Source organism: Cryptomeria japonica, chromosome 4 (genome assembly GCF_030272615.1).
Source record: "Cryptomeria japonica chromosome 4, Sugi_1.0, whole genome shotgun sequence".
NCBI classification, from domain to species: Eukaryota; Viridiplantae; Streptophyta; class Pinopsida; order Cupressales; family Cupressaceae; genus Cryptomeria; species Cryptomeria japonica.
Window position 1 is genome coordinate 177,740,412 of NC_081408.1, and position 15,801 is coordinate 177,756,212.

The 15,801-nt window shown below is 42.9% G+C and overlaps 1 protein-coding gene across 2 annotated transcripts in view; it reads right to left on the minus strand.

Annotated features, from left to right (window-relative positions):
- Positions 1-15,801, minus strand: part of LOC131032065 (rhodanese-like domain-containing protein 14, chloroplastic) — an 80,550-nt gene that overhangs the window by 11,152 nt on the left and 53,597 nt on the right. The gene's annotated exons all lie outside the window — the stretch shown is intronic.

Below are 15,801 nucleotides of genomic sequence, written 5' to 3' on the forward strand. Positions count from 1 at the left end.
ACGCCAAGTGAAGCCCATATTGTCCTAGGCGCTCCTGTCCCTCTCCCAGGGACCAGAGCGATTTCTTCCTTAGACAAATCTCTCGCCAAGATGAAGCAAATTACATGTCAAGGATGAGTGAAGGGAAGCATAGCGGATCCATTGAAGATGGTTTTAAAAGTTAGCAAAGCATGATTGAGCCTACAAGTGAAAGTTCGCTCCTGTCCCTCAGCCAGGGACCAGGGCGAACTCAAGGTTATTTAATATTCCCTCCAAGCTTAAATCACTCCAAGCTAAGACACAAAGGGGCAATGATGTTTGGAACGCCTCGGAGAGAAAGTAAAGTATCAAAGACCGCAAAGGTGATGGAATTGCCCAAATTCGCTCCTGTCCCTCACCCAGGGACCAGAGCGAAATGTTCAAGTGTGTCCAAGCAATACAATTTTATCATTGGTCAAGCATTAAATGTTATGTAATGGTTGTAACAAACCCTAATTAGGGTTTTCATTGTTGAATCTTGGCCATTGATCTCGAATTGATCTAAGCCATCGAATTGTATTGAGGGCACTATATAAGCCCTGGCATTTCATTTTGTAAAGGTAATTAGCAATAATTTAAGAGTTAGAAGATAGATAGAGAGTAGTTAGAAGGTGATTAGCTAGTTGATAGAATAGCAATTAGAGTAGAGTAGAGAGAGAAGGCAAAGATTGTTGCCAAGATGTTGTTGTAAAAGACTTGTAACTTCATTGAAGAAATGGTGAAATTTATGGGTCGATTCGACAATTTGCATGGTCTTTATACTTCTCATATTTGATTTCATGTTATTAGATGAGTGGAAGAAATGTGCTTGATTGATGGTGAAATTCGTATATCCATACTACTAGCAGTTTGTTGATTGCAGACTTGCCTTGCGTAGTCAACTGGAATCATTCAGCTTAAGCTTAACTTCAATTGTCGTTTCTTCATTGATATGCATCAACCTGATGGTGTCTATGCCTGCAGTGATGATTTGAACATCATAAAGCTTCCCTTCGAAGATCGCACTAGCCTTGTGGAGATGGTCCTGCGATGTCAAAACAAGACCTAGTTAGAATTTCATCAAAGATCAATCATTGCTCCTACATTCCTTAGTATTGGGATTAGATTCTCTCCTCGCCCTCCTCTTTTTTCCTTTTTTTTTCAAGTCAAAGTTAGTAAGAGCCTGTGTTCCAGCAATATTCAAAGCAGATCAGACGTTCAATCATCGAATGTAAGTCCCCTTGTGATTCCAGCAAATCACATCATACCACAGAGAGCTTATCCACACGTAGAGACCCTACATAAAAGAACATTGGAGTCACCCTGATTGATCCTTTTTTGCGACATCTTCAGCAATCAGAGACTTTATTCAAGAGAGGATAAGGTACCCTTGGGTATTTTATTCTGTGTTAGGCTGTGTACAAAATACACGTCAACAGGACCCTATGCTGCTCACGGTAAGCATTGGACAGAAACCTGCCATGGTGGAGATGGACATAATGGAACAAAGCTCACAAACACCATTGTGGATGGCAGATCTGGAGTCAATGTGCTACCGGAAAAATCTTGGAGAGGTCTGGGAAAGCCTACCCTCTGGCCACCAACATTTCATCTTGTCGGTGCGGATCAGCACGGCATCAAACCCCTCGGGACTCTCATGGCACAAAAGGTGGTGATCAGGTCACAACAATTCCTTCTGGACTTCGTAGTCATTCCACTGGAGAGAAAAGCGTACGACGCCCTCTTGGGAAGGGGATGGTTGATCATGGCTAGAGCCAATCATAACTGGAAGAAGAATACACTCTCAATCGAGAGTGAAGGTCATAAGTATGTGATTGACCTGAGGGATCAGTCCGTCAGTGAAGAGCTTGCGTCGTCTGAATTCGACTCGGAGGACTCAAATAGATGGGAGTGGGGTTCCGAAGGAGACAGAGGAGGGAGGGAACCCAACGAAGGAGTGTGAACTGGACGGATGCTCTGAAGATGGAACTAGTTCGGTGGCCGGACTCTTCCATTGGCAGATGGAGGACTACGAGGTCTTCCACACGGAGTGCCACTTGCTGCAAATATGCGAGATTGGGGAATCAGAGGGCAGTATGGAAGAACAGTCCTTTCCCTCAGAGTACGGTAGGTACCAGGAGGGAATGGCACGGGTGGATGACACACCAGCCCATCAGTTTGAATGAGACAAACCCATCAAGTACGAGGAAAGGGATGTGAAAAAATTTAATCTAGGTAAGGACAAGGACCCGCGGGTGATACTCGTAGGGGATGACTGGAACCCCATACTAAAGGCAGCGGCTTTCAGGATATTTTTGGAATACAAGGACGTCTTTGCCTGGACCTACATGGACTTGAAGGGGGTACCACCGGAATTGTGCGTACATCGCATAACCCTCGTACCAGGATCCCAACCCGTACGGAGGAGATCGTACAAGATGAACAAGAACTACGTAGCCAAGGTGAATGAGGAAATCAACAAAATGTTGGAGGCTGGGATCATATTCAAAGTGGAAACCAGTGACTAGGTTTCCCCAATAGTCATTTCTCTCAAGAAGGAAGCTAATCAGATAAGGATATGCGTGGACTTCAGGTACCTAAACGCAGTAACAATCAAAGATCCATTCCCAATCCCATTCATTGGCAGCATCCTGGAAGAAGTAGCTGGGCATGAGATATACACATTTCTGGATGGGTTCTCGCGATACAATCAAATAAGTATTGCGGAAGAAGACAAGCTAAAGACCACATTCATGGTGGAGGGGGTGTACGCCTACAATCGCATGCCCTTTGGGCTATGTAATGCACCGACAACTTTCCAGAGATTAATTTTACACATTTTTGACAAAATGTCCGTAGGAAATTTCAGGGCATTTTTTACACCCATCTAAAGGCACTCGGAGAATGAATGGAGAGGTGTCGGAAAGCTAGGCTGGCTCTTAACCCAAGGAAGTGCAGGTTTATGGTAACGCAAGGGAAGCTTCTCAACCACATTGTTTGTAAAGAAGGTCTGAAGACAAACCCAGATAAGATAGGAGTGATTGTCAACATGGAGAATCCAACGAATGTGATAGGGGTGAAGTCATTCTTGGGCCATGTTGGCTACTACCGGAGATTTATCAAAGGCTTTGCACAAGTCTCCTGGCCCCTAGATAAGCTGACAAGGAAGGGAGAGTCGTTCGTATGGGGTACGAAGTAGGAAGAAGCCTTCAAGGAATTGATAGATCGGCTGGTAAGTGCACCAATACTGGTGTACCCGGATTGGAATAAGGAGTTTCACGTACACGTCGATGCCTCCAACTTCGCGATTGGTGCTACCCTCACGCAAGTAGGGACGCAAGGACTGGATCATTTCGTTTCTTCGCCAGTTGACTTTTGTCAAGGGCTGAACGAAACTACAGCACAACGAAGAGGGAGGCACTCGAGATGGTGTACACTGTACAAAAGTTTCGCTACTACTCGTTGGCTACTCCATTCACGTTTTACATGGACCATTAGGCACTAATGTATCTGGTAAATAAACCAATTATCCAGGGTCGGGTAAGCAGATGGCTACTACTCCTGCAAGAATTCACCTTCACCATTATTGTACGGCAGGCAAGTCCCATGTGATAGCCAACCAACTATCAAGGATCAGATCAGGGGAATCAACCGAAGGGGTGAACGAGGACTTCCCAGATGCACACTTGTTCTAGAGTGCAGTACTACCATCATGGTACAAGAAGATCGGTCGGTACCTCTTTACTTCCACATTCCCAAAGGAGATGCCCCCGGGGGAACGACGGAAGCTGGCACTGAAGAGTAAGACCTTCCAACTAATCAATGGCCTGTTATATAAAATGGGCCCCGACCAGATCCTGAGAAGATGTGTTATGGAGGAGGAAATTCACAGTGTGTTGAAGGAAGCACACGACGAGTTAGCAGGCAGACACATGGGACCAGATGCAACTGCCAGGAAAGTAGTTCTGGCCGGTCTGTGGTGGCCAACTCTACACACTAACGCCCGGGAGTGGGTCATCGAGTGTGACACTTGCCAACGTGCAGGAAAACCACTCAAGCAGGGCTTCATGCCCCTCTTTCCCTCGCAACCACAGTAGCTATTCGAACGGTGGGGTTTGGACTTTGTAGGACCCTTGAAGCCGAGTAGCATGCACAGGTGCAAATACATTGTACTGGCTATGGAATACCTCACCAAGTGGGCAGAAGCAAGAACCTTGCCAGATAACACGACTCTGAGTACGGCACGGTTCTTGTATGAATAGATCGTCACAAGGTATGGGATACCCTTTCAAATTACTAGTGACAAGGGAGTGCACTTTCTCAACCAAGTAATTTGTACCATGATCGTAGAGTTCAAAATCTTTCACAATCTCTCTAGTCCGTACTACCCCCGAGCTAACGGACTGGCAGAAGCAACCAACAAGGTGTTGGTGTCAATAATTTACAAGTCGTGTGGGGTGGAGCAAGAAGACTGGGAAGAAAGGTTACCAGCCATACTGTGGGCCTACCGCACAACCTACAAGGTCACCACGAGGCATACCCCGTTCTAGCTCATGTACGGGCAGGAGGCAGTGGTACCAGCCGAGGACACCGTACCTAGCCTTCGGGTGGCGGTGGATAATAGACTCGGCGATGAAGAAAGCTTGAGTGCAAGGCTTGGCAGCCTGATGAAATTGGACGAACGAAGGGTAATGGCTCAATGGGCAACGAAGGTAGCACAACGACGGCGGAAGTGCTGGCATGACAAACACCTATGGCAGGTCCACTTCCGACCGAGGCAGTTGGTTTTGAAGTATAACGGCCGAAACGAACTCCGATTGGGGAAGTTTAAAGTTCGTTGGCTCGGACCCTATAAGATCAGAGAGGTCGGCAAGAATGGGGCGGTGAAGCTATCCGCTAGGGTACGCTACAAAAGGGAACTGGACAATTGGCCAGAGCAAGGAAGTCGACGAAGACCCGATGATAAAAGCAAAGCCCTGCCGAAGAGATGAAGATTGGGCAAAGCCTCTTGCAGCCATGGAAGAACGGCTTGTGCCAAAATGAGTGGAGGGTGTTGCGGTCCCCAGGACCCACAAGCACCTCACAAACGCGTATTTTGGGGATCCAGCTGTATGGGTACGGATTTCTGGACATTGGAAGAAGCGGGCCCCATATGAAGGTCCTCAAGAAGGGTACGTAGCATATGATATCGATGAAGAGGTTGAAGCCCGAAAGAAAGTCGAGAGTGCAAATAAAAAGGAGGAACCTGTAGACCTGGAGGCGGAACTAGACTTAGAGGAGTACGGGGCAACCCTAGGTCCTTGTTTAAAAATGGTGTTGAAAACAGAAGACTTATGCATCATCGCCTCCCAGCCAGGCGAACCAGAAGCCGGACCCAATTCATTATACCGAGTGATCCCTAACCCCGCGGGACCACGTGAAGTTGATGGAGAAAAAGTAAAATGGTACCAACAGTATGGAGGCCACTACATTGACAGGCGATATAAGGGGGTGGGAACCACTCCGTTGGTTGACAAGATATAGGACCTGGAGTACGTGGGGTCGTGTTGTGCACAAGAATGTTATAAGAGGTTGTCGCACGTTTGTATGTGGTTGCACGATTCGGAGATCAAGCTAAAGACCCAGAATGACCCTTCATGAAGAGGAGCAGAGGAGATGAGGACGCCGACCAAGGGTCAAACAAAAGGTGGAAGGAAGTCGGGACGAGTGGCAAGGGAAGAGCAAGGAAGAAATGTAGTACCCGAACAACAAGGAGGAAACTAAGGGGGCAGAAAAATCATTCGGCAGCATTGGTAGAGGCAATAAGCTACCCGGTGGATCACAAAGGGCCATCTAAACGAGGCAACCTAACGTCGGGATACCTTGGTAAACTGAAGGTACGAAGAATTACATTTAAAAAGTGTTGTCAAATAAAAGAATTAAAACAATTGATAAGAGACGGGTTATTAAAAATAAGAAGAAAAGAGTATATGGAGGAGATAAAAAGGCGAGGGTTGGCGAGTATTAAAAAATTTAAGTGCCAAAAAATTTAAGTGCCAAGCAAAATTAAGGGAAATAAGTAAGGAAAAAATGCGATTGATAAAAAGGCAATTATTTTGTAAAGATTATAAAGTATTTAAGCCTAACCCTAACCCTGAAAAGAACGAATGACTATAATAAAAACCCCCGGGAAGCCCATTTTTATACAACACACAAGCAAGATTGTGTTGGTGACAGCCGAAGGACCAGGAGAGAGGAAGTGAGTCCATAAGAAGGCGCAACAAGGGAGTGAAATCCGTACGCCGTACGGATTACACGTACGAAGGCATCATAGATTGCACAAATCAAGATGTACGACGTTGCAAGTAAACCGTACTGTGACCATTGCACGACGTACGGAAACGTCGTACGAAGCTCAGACAGAATAACTCGAGAGAATTCGTATGGTAAAGTCGTACAATCCACATAAGCACACTTGCAGGCGAGGCCGTACGATGAAATTGTACTGTACACGGGTACAAGACAGCAAGAGGTCGTACGAAAAGGAGGCGTCATACGAAAAAGAGAACCAGAATTCGTACACAGGAAATCCATATGCATTCCGTACGGGTTGCCAAGATCAAGTGCACAGCAACCGTACGGACAAGGGAGGTACGGAAAACAGGGAAAAGTGACCATCGTACGAAGGAGATTGGACACTGTACGACCACCGTACGGAATTGGAAGAGGGTCGCAAAGCAATACGTACAGTATACCGTACACAGCAAGCAGTACTACAGGCGAATATTTTTGCTATCCATACTGAGTTGGGCGCAGAGTTGGTGGGCATAAAAGAAGTTATATGGTCAGAAGAGGGAAGTATACGGGCCAATCGATACAGTGTAGAAGTAGCAGTTGACCTAATGGTCCGTACCAAATGGCGAGTCACACTTGCAGACCAATATAATAACGGTCAAGGACAAGACAAAGGCAGGAAAACAGGCCAAAACAGTTGCAATGCAACCATGATAGCTACAGATCTAGCCAGTAGCAGCAAGAAGGCCAAAATCAGGCCAAAAGTGCAAAAGGATCCAGAGGGAATCACGGCGGAATGTAGCCTTTGAGAGTGTGACTGGCAGCGAGTGTCGTACTTGGTGGGAGGAAACTTCCCCTGACCATGTGGTAAAGGACTCCCTCAGAAAAACTCAGGTAGACCATGCCATCCAGATGTCGACATTCAACATTAAGGATTTTGAGTCGGTGCTAGGGACTATGGTATCCGGATACAACCACCAGGAAAGGGCTTCCATCAAACCGGAAGATTTCAGGAGGGTATTTGGTATACCTGAGAAGGGGGCATCTGCAGCAAAACCGGCCAAGAAGCTCACCAAGGAGAAGAAGTGGCTGTTGGATTTGGTATGCAGAGATGACCTCACAAAAGAGCAATGGAAAAGCACTTGGTCTGATAGTAGGGGGTTGAAGCGTGCATTTATCGCACCAGGAGAATGGAGAATGTTGATGGACTTGGTAAAAAGTCACCTCACAGGAGCCCGTCGAGCATCCGACATAGCCATCTGGATGATAGGGTTAATAAATGGAATCAAATGTGGCAAAGCGTACAACTGGGGGCAACTTTTGGCGGAAAGAATTCATGATTTTCTCATGTTGGAACACGACATTTTACATGTGCCATCAGCCTATTCTTGGATGTCGTATGCCTGCAAGTACCGCTAGAAATGTGGGGGACTTTCAAAACGCACGTAAGGGTGGAACCTAATAAACCAACCATGTACTATTATGCCCACCTGGACACGCTTAGTGACATGGCGCAGCCGGCAAAGAGGAGGAAGTTGGATGTGTCAGTAGAGGTTGAAGATGACAGCAGTACCAAAGATTCTAAGGAAGAGGCCGAAGAGACTAAGGAGCAGGAGAGTGGTGATGAGGGGTTCCATATGGCACCACACACAACCGTAGAGGGTGAAGGGGAAGTAGAATCGCAGCAACAGGAAGAGGAGGAAGAGGAAGAGCAGCATGAAGGGCTACGGGCACAGTGGAAGAGCACGCGGGTGAAATTCACACCCCCAAAATTATCTTCAGCACACTTGGTACCACAAGAAGCACTTACAGTAGCTAGTCTGGTCAGGGACGTACGACCAGTAGAGGTGTTGTTCCGGAAAATCAATGAAGGAGAACCATCGGCACAACGACGGGTGTCACTACTGCAAATCAGTTTAGCTGTACTCAAGTCGCAAGATGCACCAACCGCAGAACGTACCAATATGGCAGACCAAACGGTGGCAGAGGAGGTCGTACAGCATAGTTCGAGTAAAATATCTCAGGAGACGGTCATACAAGGGGAAGAAGAGGTAGTCGGTACTGGTACGGCAGGTTCAGGTACTGGCACAATAGGTACTAGTACGGCACCAGCGGAGAAAGATGAGTCAAGGGATGTACCGATGACTGGAGATGGTCTGGAGGAGTTGGCAGTACTGGAGACATTGACGGATGAGGATATAGATGCATCGTTGGATGGGTGGCTAGGGCAGTTTGCACTCACACCTCACCCCCCGCCCTCCCCTGCACCACGCGCCATGGCCATTGGGCCGCACCAGACACAGGACAAGACTACCTCTATCACAGACCTGAATGAGAGGATGTCTGTTGAGAAGATTACAGCAACATGAAGTGGTGGGCAAAGCCGAAAGATCAGCAATGTTGGGGAAAGCGGGCCGGAAGGATTACTGGCAAGACTTCACCTCACTCCACCAGACCCTAGCGATTCGACAGGCTCGCTCTAGCGGTTCCTTGGAGAGCTACAGGGGATTTCAGACGTAGCACGTGGAATGGCACAGTTGACTAGGTAAATGGATGCCGGCAACTCTGTCGATGCTGAGAAACTGCGCCACTTCATGACTTCTGGATGTGCAGACGAGTTTGTGCGCCACTTCGAGCAGCAGGGGTGGCCAAACAGTAGTACACCGGAGATGGTACACGAATGGACGCGCATGCAACTGGTGGAAGGAGGGGACACCTTAGGCGTCACCTTGCGCAGCATGGAAGGATCTTTCTGGGATGTGTACCTACAGATACGACAGATCCAAATAGAGCAACAGGCATAGCGGCTGTATGTAGCAAAATTGGAGAAGGGGAGAAGCATGCACAACTAGCTGCAGTAGAGAAGAACCTGCAGGATGAGCTAGAAATGAAGGTGACTACTTATGAGGCCCGTTGCAGCATGCAGAAGGAGGTACAAGTACTGGCATCAAAAGTGGTCGAGCTTACCTTACAGATGGAGCAAAAAGACAAAAAACTGTTGGAGGTCGCACACATGGTGAAGAAGGCACAGGAACGGCAACTGATGGCAGAGAAGAACCTCAGACTCCACACAGGGCAACAACCTTCTTCTTCGACCACTACAGGCATGCCTCCTCCCCCTTCTCAGTCTTAGTCTTTGTTTTGTATTCTAGCTCCTATTGTCTTAGTCGTCTGGAAGACGACTACTTTTTGGGGGGGCCTAATGTTAGGGGTCAATAACACATGTTAGTTTGTAGTTGGGATGGGTGTTTATGTTTGGTTATGTTTGAGTCGTCGAGAGGTTCCCGTGGGGTAGTTGGTAGTTAGTGACAGTTGGCAACTTGGCCAACCATCAAGTCTATATATAATTCAGATGGAACCTCGGCAAGGGGGATATTGTACTGACATACTCTTGAGAATTCAATAAAGATATCATTCTTCTAGTATAGCTGTTTGTTATTGTTACTTATGCTTTGATATATGAATGTTCTGTTACATGACTAGTTGGTACGTGTGGGAAATCCTTGTTTTATCCGTGACTTTGTAAGTTCCAAATAGAAAATGCCATGAACAACGATATACCTTCCTAGTTGAGACCTTGATTTGAGCAAACTTTTGTGCTAAGAATGATACAATCCCTAAAGCACATATAAGCAAGAGTCATCTGTACTAAACATTCTGCAACATTTGCCATTGGTTGTAGAAAAATAAATAATGCATGTATTCTCAAGGGAGTCTGAAAAGGCCAAAAACCAGTAGTATATGAATTGCAAGGTTACCAGGAGACATATAAGCAAGAGTCATCTGTACTAAACATTTTGCAACATTTGCCATTGGTTGTAGAAAAATAAATAATGCATGTATTCTCAAGGGAGTCTGAAAAGGCCAAAAACCAGTAGTATATGAATTGCAAGGTTACCAGGAGACAAGGGTACTTGGAGATGCTATAATTAAAAATAATAAAATAATATTTTTTAAATATAATATTAAAATATAATAAAAATAATATTTTTAATACATATAATATTATATTATATTTTTAAAAATATTCATATATGAGCTATTGTTTCCAAATATTAATATTAAGAAAAGAGTTAATATTAAGAACGGGGCAAATGTTTTAATAGATGGCTATTGTTTGCATTAATATTTCATATTACATTTGGCTGTTGGGAATAAGCTGGCCAATCCCTTGAGTTTGGGTGTAAGGCTATATTAAAAAGGAGCTTGATATTGTTATCGGTGATTTGAATAATATCACAGGTCATAGCACTTCATTTGGGCTCTTCAGATCGATTTATAATTCCATGTAGGCGTTTATTTTATTATCATGTGAATCTTTAATTTGGGTGTGTGGGCTATATGAATACCATCTTTGATATATGCAATTTCTAAAGGATGCCTAACCATATCGAATGCTGATAATTATTTTTCATTGAGGCATGGTTCTGATCTTAATTGCCCAGATATATGTCACAGAGAGCTTAAGGTGTCATGCCCCTGCCGTAAGAAAGATATCAATACTCTAGAAATTGGTCTTATTAATAATACTTCACCATTTCTGCCCCTAAATCTGTATCGATGCATAAGCACACAGCAATCCACATGCAAATCAACTTGGCAGAGAATGAATTAAGGATGGCTATATTAATGTGTCACTAGCAATCATTAATAAGATGTGATTACACTAAACAACTGCAGGTTATGAATAAAGAGGCATGGTTGTTAGGGTGGTGATTCCATTAAGATTACTAACCGTGGTTAAGTCAGCAAAGGGCACCGGTCACAATAAAAGAAACACCACCTTTTGAAAGAGAGGCATGGCTAATAGGTAGGGCGTGACTCTCTAGGACCAAGGGAGAGATATATAATACAGATCGGCATTCAGAGAAGGAAGGAAGCTGGAATAATTTCAATCAGTATTGAATAAGAGAAATAAAGCAATAATTTCGGATCTAAAATACAATAGAGTTCTGATCAAATGAGAAGAGACAACCATTGACTAAGACAGGGTGCCTCTTTATGAAGTAAGAGACTCTTGGTAAGAATTGTGTCTCTATGTCCTCTTAAAGGCTATTTGAAGAAGTCAATCTGTTGATGTTGTAGCTAGGTCGGATTCCTTCTAGGGCCGACCTAGCACATGTGGGTGGTTAATTGGCCTATCGGCCTTAGCCACATTATTATGCAAAATTCAATGTGTAACTTGTACTTTGGTCTGGCCCTAAATGGACGATATAATTTGTGAATTAAGCTGGGCCCTAAATGAGTGATGTAACTTGTAACATGTAAATGTAACTTGTGGATCTGATAGGGCCGACCCTATATCATGTAACTCGTCTATGCTTATTGGTCTGACCCTATATTGGGCGCCAAAGCATAATTATTATTATGAATTCAAATAGCAAGGCCGACCTAAGGCATACAAGGCATCAAGGCTCATATATATGCAAGGTCATTTCATGCTTCAAAGACATACATTACATCAGCGAATTATCTCTACAAGACTAGCGAATTTCTCCAGCATATGATCAGTGAATTTCTTCTGTGATTCATCTCTCTAGAGGCAGCGATTCATTATTCATGAACAGCAAGTCTGAGAGCAGCGAATATCATCCTTGGTCAGCGAATTGACTTGCATAATCTGTGCATGACAGTGAACAGGCTTCTGAGATCTTGCAGATAAGTTAATGCTATCGTTTGTGCCCTAGTTTGATGTCATCATTCTGCTGTTCTGAGTTATCTGCTGCTTCAAGTGTTGAAGCAAAATTGTAATGTTACAATCTGTTTCTTGGTAATAAAGATTGCGATTTATTGCTGGGTTTTTCCCCTCCAAGTGGGAGGTTTTCCCAGGGTACTCGTGTTCTGTGTGTGCATTGTGTTGATTTCTGTTCATTGCTATCAGTCTGATCTAAAAATAACACAATCAACTCCAACTAGGTCGCAGATTTCAGAATTAATCAACAGATTTCATAGATGCTTGGTATAATGCAAGGCATTCAAATTGACTGAATTGTTATTTGTCTTCCATATGATAGGAAGTAGAATATTACATAGATAACATATTGCCACTATTATATATATTTCTATATATTCTTATTTTTGTTATGATTTTTGCCTACGTATATGAAATATCCCCTGTAGTGGCATGTCTGAAAATACAAGGAATATTCACGAACAAGTGTCTATTCCAACTGCTGGTACCAAGTTTATGTCTTGCTGATAGGTTGTCTCAGAATTTCAGTTTGATAGGGAAGCCATTGAACACATGTTGAGACTGATTTTAACTACTAACAAGGACTAGAATTGATTGAATAATTATCAAGAATGCATAAACAACTTTCTAGGAATGTATCATATCAGATTAGGCTCTCAATTATGGACAAACGACTAACTGCCATTATGACAAACAGTTGTCAAACATCCTCAGAAAAGAACATGCACATGATGCAATCAATTCTCCTCCTTCATTCATATGTTGACCCAATGAGACATTACAATGACAGTGATATAATCAGACACATTGGCTGATATTAATTGAACATTTTCAGACTTCTGAAGACAAATGATAGTTCTAATCTTATGCACACAAACTGAGAATTACAATGAAGTTTTATTTGCAAATGAACTTGAGATAGGGTGCCTTGAAGAAGCAAGTAATATCATGAGTGAGGGAGCCTTCAATGAGCCAATTCGACTTTCAATACAAATCGCCTCTGCTGCTGCAAATGAAGTCTGATGCAATGATGATTGATAGCTGCAAGCCCTCTATTCACCTTCTAAAATAATCGCCCTTCCTCCACAATTAGAGCGCTGTCCTTAATGATGGATTTGGAAGCCAAATTGAAGAGATAAGCAAAAACGATGATTCACAGATGACTGGTACGATTCTGATTCAGCTGATAGAAGCCTGATTCCTCCACAATATCTTCTTAAACTGTCACAAGAAGAATCGCCTTTGGCCTCCAAGAATATCACTGTCCTCAAACCTAGTATTTGATGCTTCAATGATGAAGTGTAAACAAAATTGTGGACTTGGAATTGACAGCTCGATTTTAACTTCAGACCTGAGATATGATCAGCGAGCTCACAATACACCCCCAATGCTCCTCCAATAGGATTGGCTACCCTTACTAATCATAATCGATATGCAAAGGACACTTAATCTGTCAATCTGAAAATTCAATGAATTCATTCACCATGGCACCTAGCAAACTCAATATGCACACATAGGAAGACTGATATGTCTCCCTCTCTTAACAGCAACCCCTCAGAAGATCTCTCACCTCCTCAGTTATAGTAACCATCGGGAGTTTTCGTTCCCAAATGATTGTCAGCAAAAAACCCTTCGGCTCCACAAGTCAACACAAGAAGAGATATTCACAACAACTGATGCTCAACAATGAATCACCTTACTCTATTTATTCTTTTCATATCCAATCATGTGATTTCTTATAGAAGATTCTCTTCTTATCCTGTAGGTACACTTTATTATTATTTTATTACACATTAATTTAATTGCACTTTTTAAAATATTATTATATTATAATTAAAGGGCACACGTCTCACAATACGTGTAATCTCCTTATTTTGCCATAAAACCAAGTAGACATGAAATGTGAAGTCATGAATCACTGCAAATCGACCCCCTAATGACTCCACTTGGCCTACGAGAGTCAGGTGATAGGCCAATCCCGTGAATATCTGAGGACTAATGAAAAAGGGACATTACAGCATAATAGAATAGATATAATGATTCCTTTAAAGCTCTCATCCAATCTGCTGGCCCATTATGGAGGGAAGATAGTGCATATGAGGAATGCAAGTAGCTAGGAAGCCATTCCGGTAGAGACACCCCCTGTGGAGCTAGAATGCCAAATGACAGATGTCATTCCGTGCTCCTGGGCTGGATGGAACAGCTCAAGGCACCTTGAATGATCTCCCAAGTGGTGCTCCATAATGACGATGGGTTTTTGGATAGAACCTTTAAGGAATCCCACATGTATATTACGTAATTTACAATAATGATTAGGATAATGTCCCTAACCCTAGTAGGAATGATCAATATTATATCTAACATGATTGACGGGTCTCAATCAAGATCTAATTGGTAAATGATATCTATATTTTATTCCTTACTTTACTTGTGATTGTGATTTTAGGACAAAAACTAGGGCATTGGAAATGGGGACATTACAATTGGTATCAGAGCTTTGATCCTACCATCCTACTGGGGAAAGAGGAACTAATGAATGCATTCTAGTCAATAAGAAGGATCTAAAAATACGTGTATGCTTCATGCCTTTAGTGAATTCCTATATACTTCATGCTTCATATGCTACATGTATTCACATGTATGCTTCATGCATGAATTCATGCTTTATGTGCTACGTGTATTCACAAGTATGCTTCATAACTTAAGAGAATTCATTTTTTATGTGCTATGTGTATTCGCGTGTATGCTTCATGCCTTAAGTGAATTCTTGTGCATACTTTATGCTTTATGTGCTACATTTGTTCGTGTGTATGTTTCATGCCTTGAGTGAATTCATGCTTTATGTTCTACGTGTATCCACGCGTATGCTTCATGCCTTAAGTGAATCCTTGTGTATACTCCATGCTTTATGTGCTACGTTATTCACGTGTATGCCTCATGCCTTAGGTAAATGCATGCTTTATGCACTACATGTATTCACGTGTATGCTTAATACCTTGAGTGAATTCTTGTGTATACTTCATGCTTTATGCGCTACGTGTATTCATGTGTATGCTTCATGCACTACGAGGATTCACGTATATTTCTCATGCCTTGTGTGTATTCATGCGTATATTCCAGGCTGTACGCCTTACTTAAATTCATGTGTATGATTCATGATTTATGTGTATTCATGTTCTTTATGCCTTACATATATTCGTGTGCATACTTCATGCTCTACATGGATGGTTCATGCCTTATTCGTGTGTATGACTTATGCCTTATGTGCTCTTTCAGCATGGTTACTTCATGTGTGTATTTACCTTCCCAATGTATGTCTTATGACTTGAATACACTTCATGTTTTGATGTGTTTCCAAACAAGTTTATTCCATGAGTGTTTTATGAGTACTTATAAATGTTGCAAGAGCGGTATTCATGCACACAAATTAAAATGGGGTGCATGTTTCAAGACACTTCTTCTTGCAAATAAAATTGGTAAGACATTAGTAAAAACAACATAGGAATTATTGAACATGACAATACTATGAAAACCTATAGAAAGAATGTGTCAGAATACAAATGCCAAAAAGTGATAGTGTAAGGAGTTGATAAGCATAATAAGTTAGCCTATAAATTGAAACAAAATATGTAAGGAGATGCATTCCAGCGCAGTCTTCATCCATTTTTAATAGATCTATCATTAATGGCAAAATGATAAATCATGTCATTTAGCATAAATCTGTTGTATGTTTTGACTACCATAGTCTATTAAGTTTGACATTAAGCTGTCATATATTCTAACCATCATGCTTGACACCAAACTGTCATATGCTCATCTCGGTCCATTGTTACTATTAA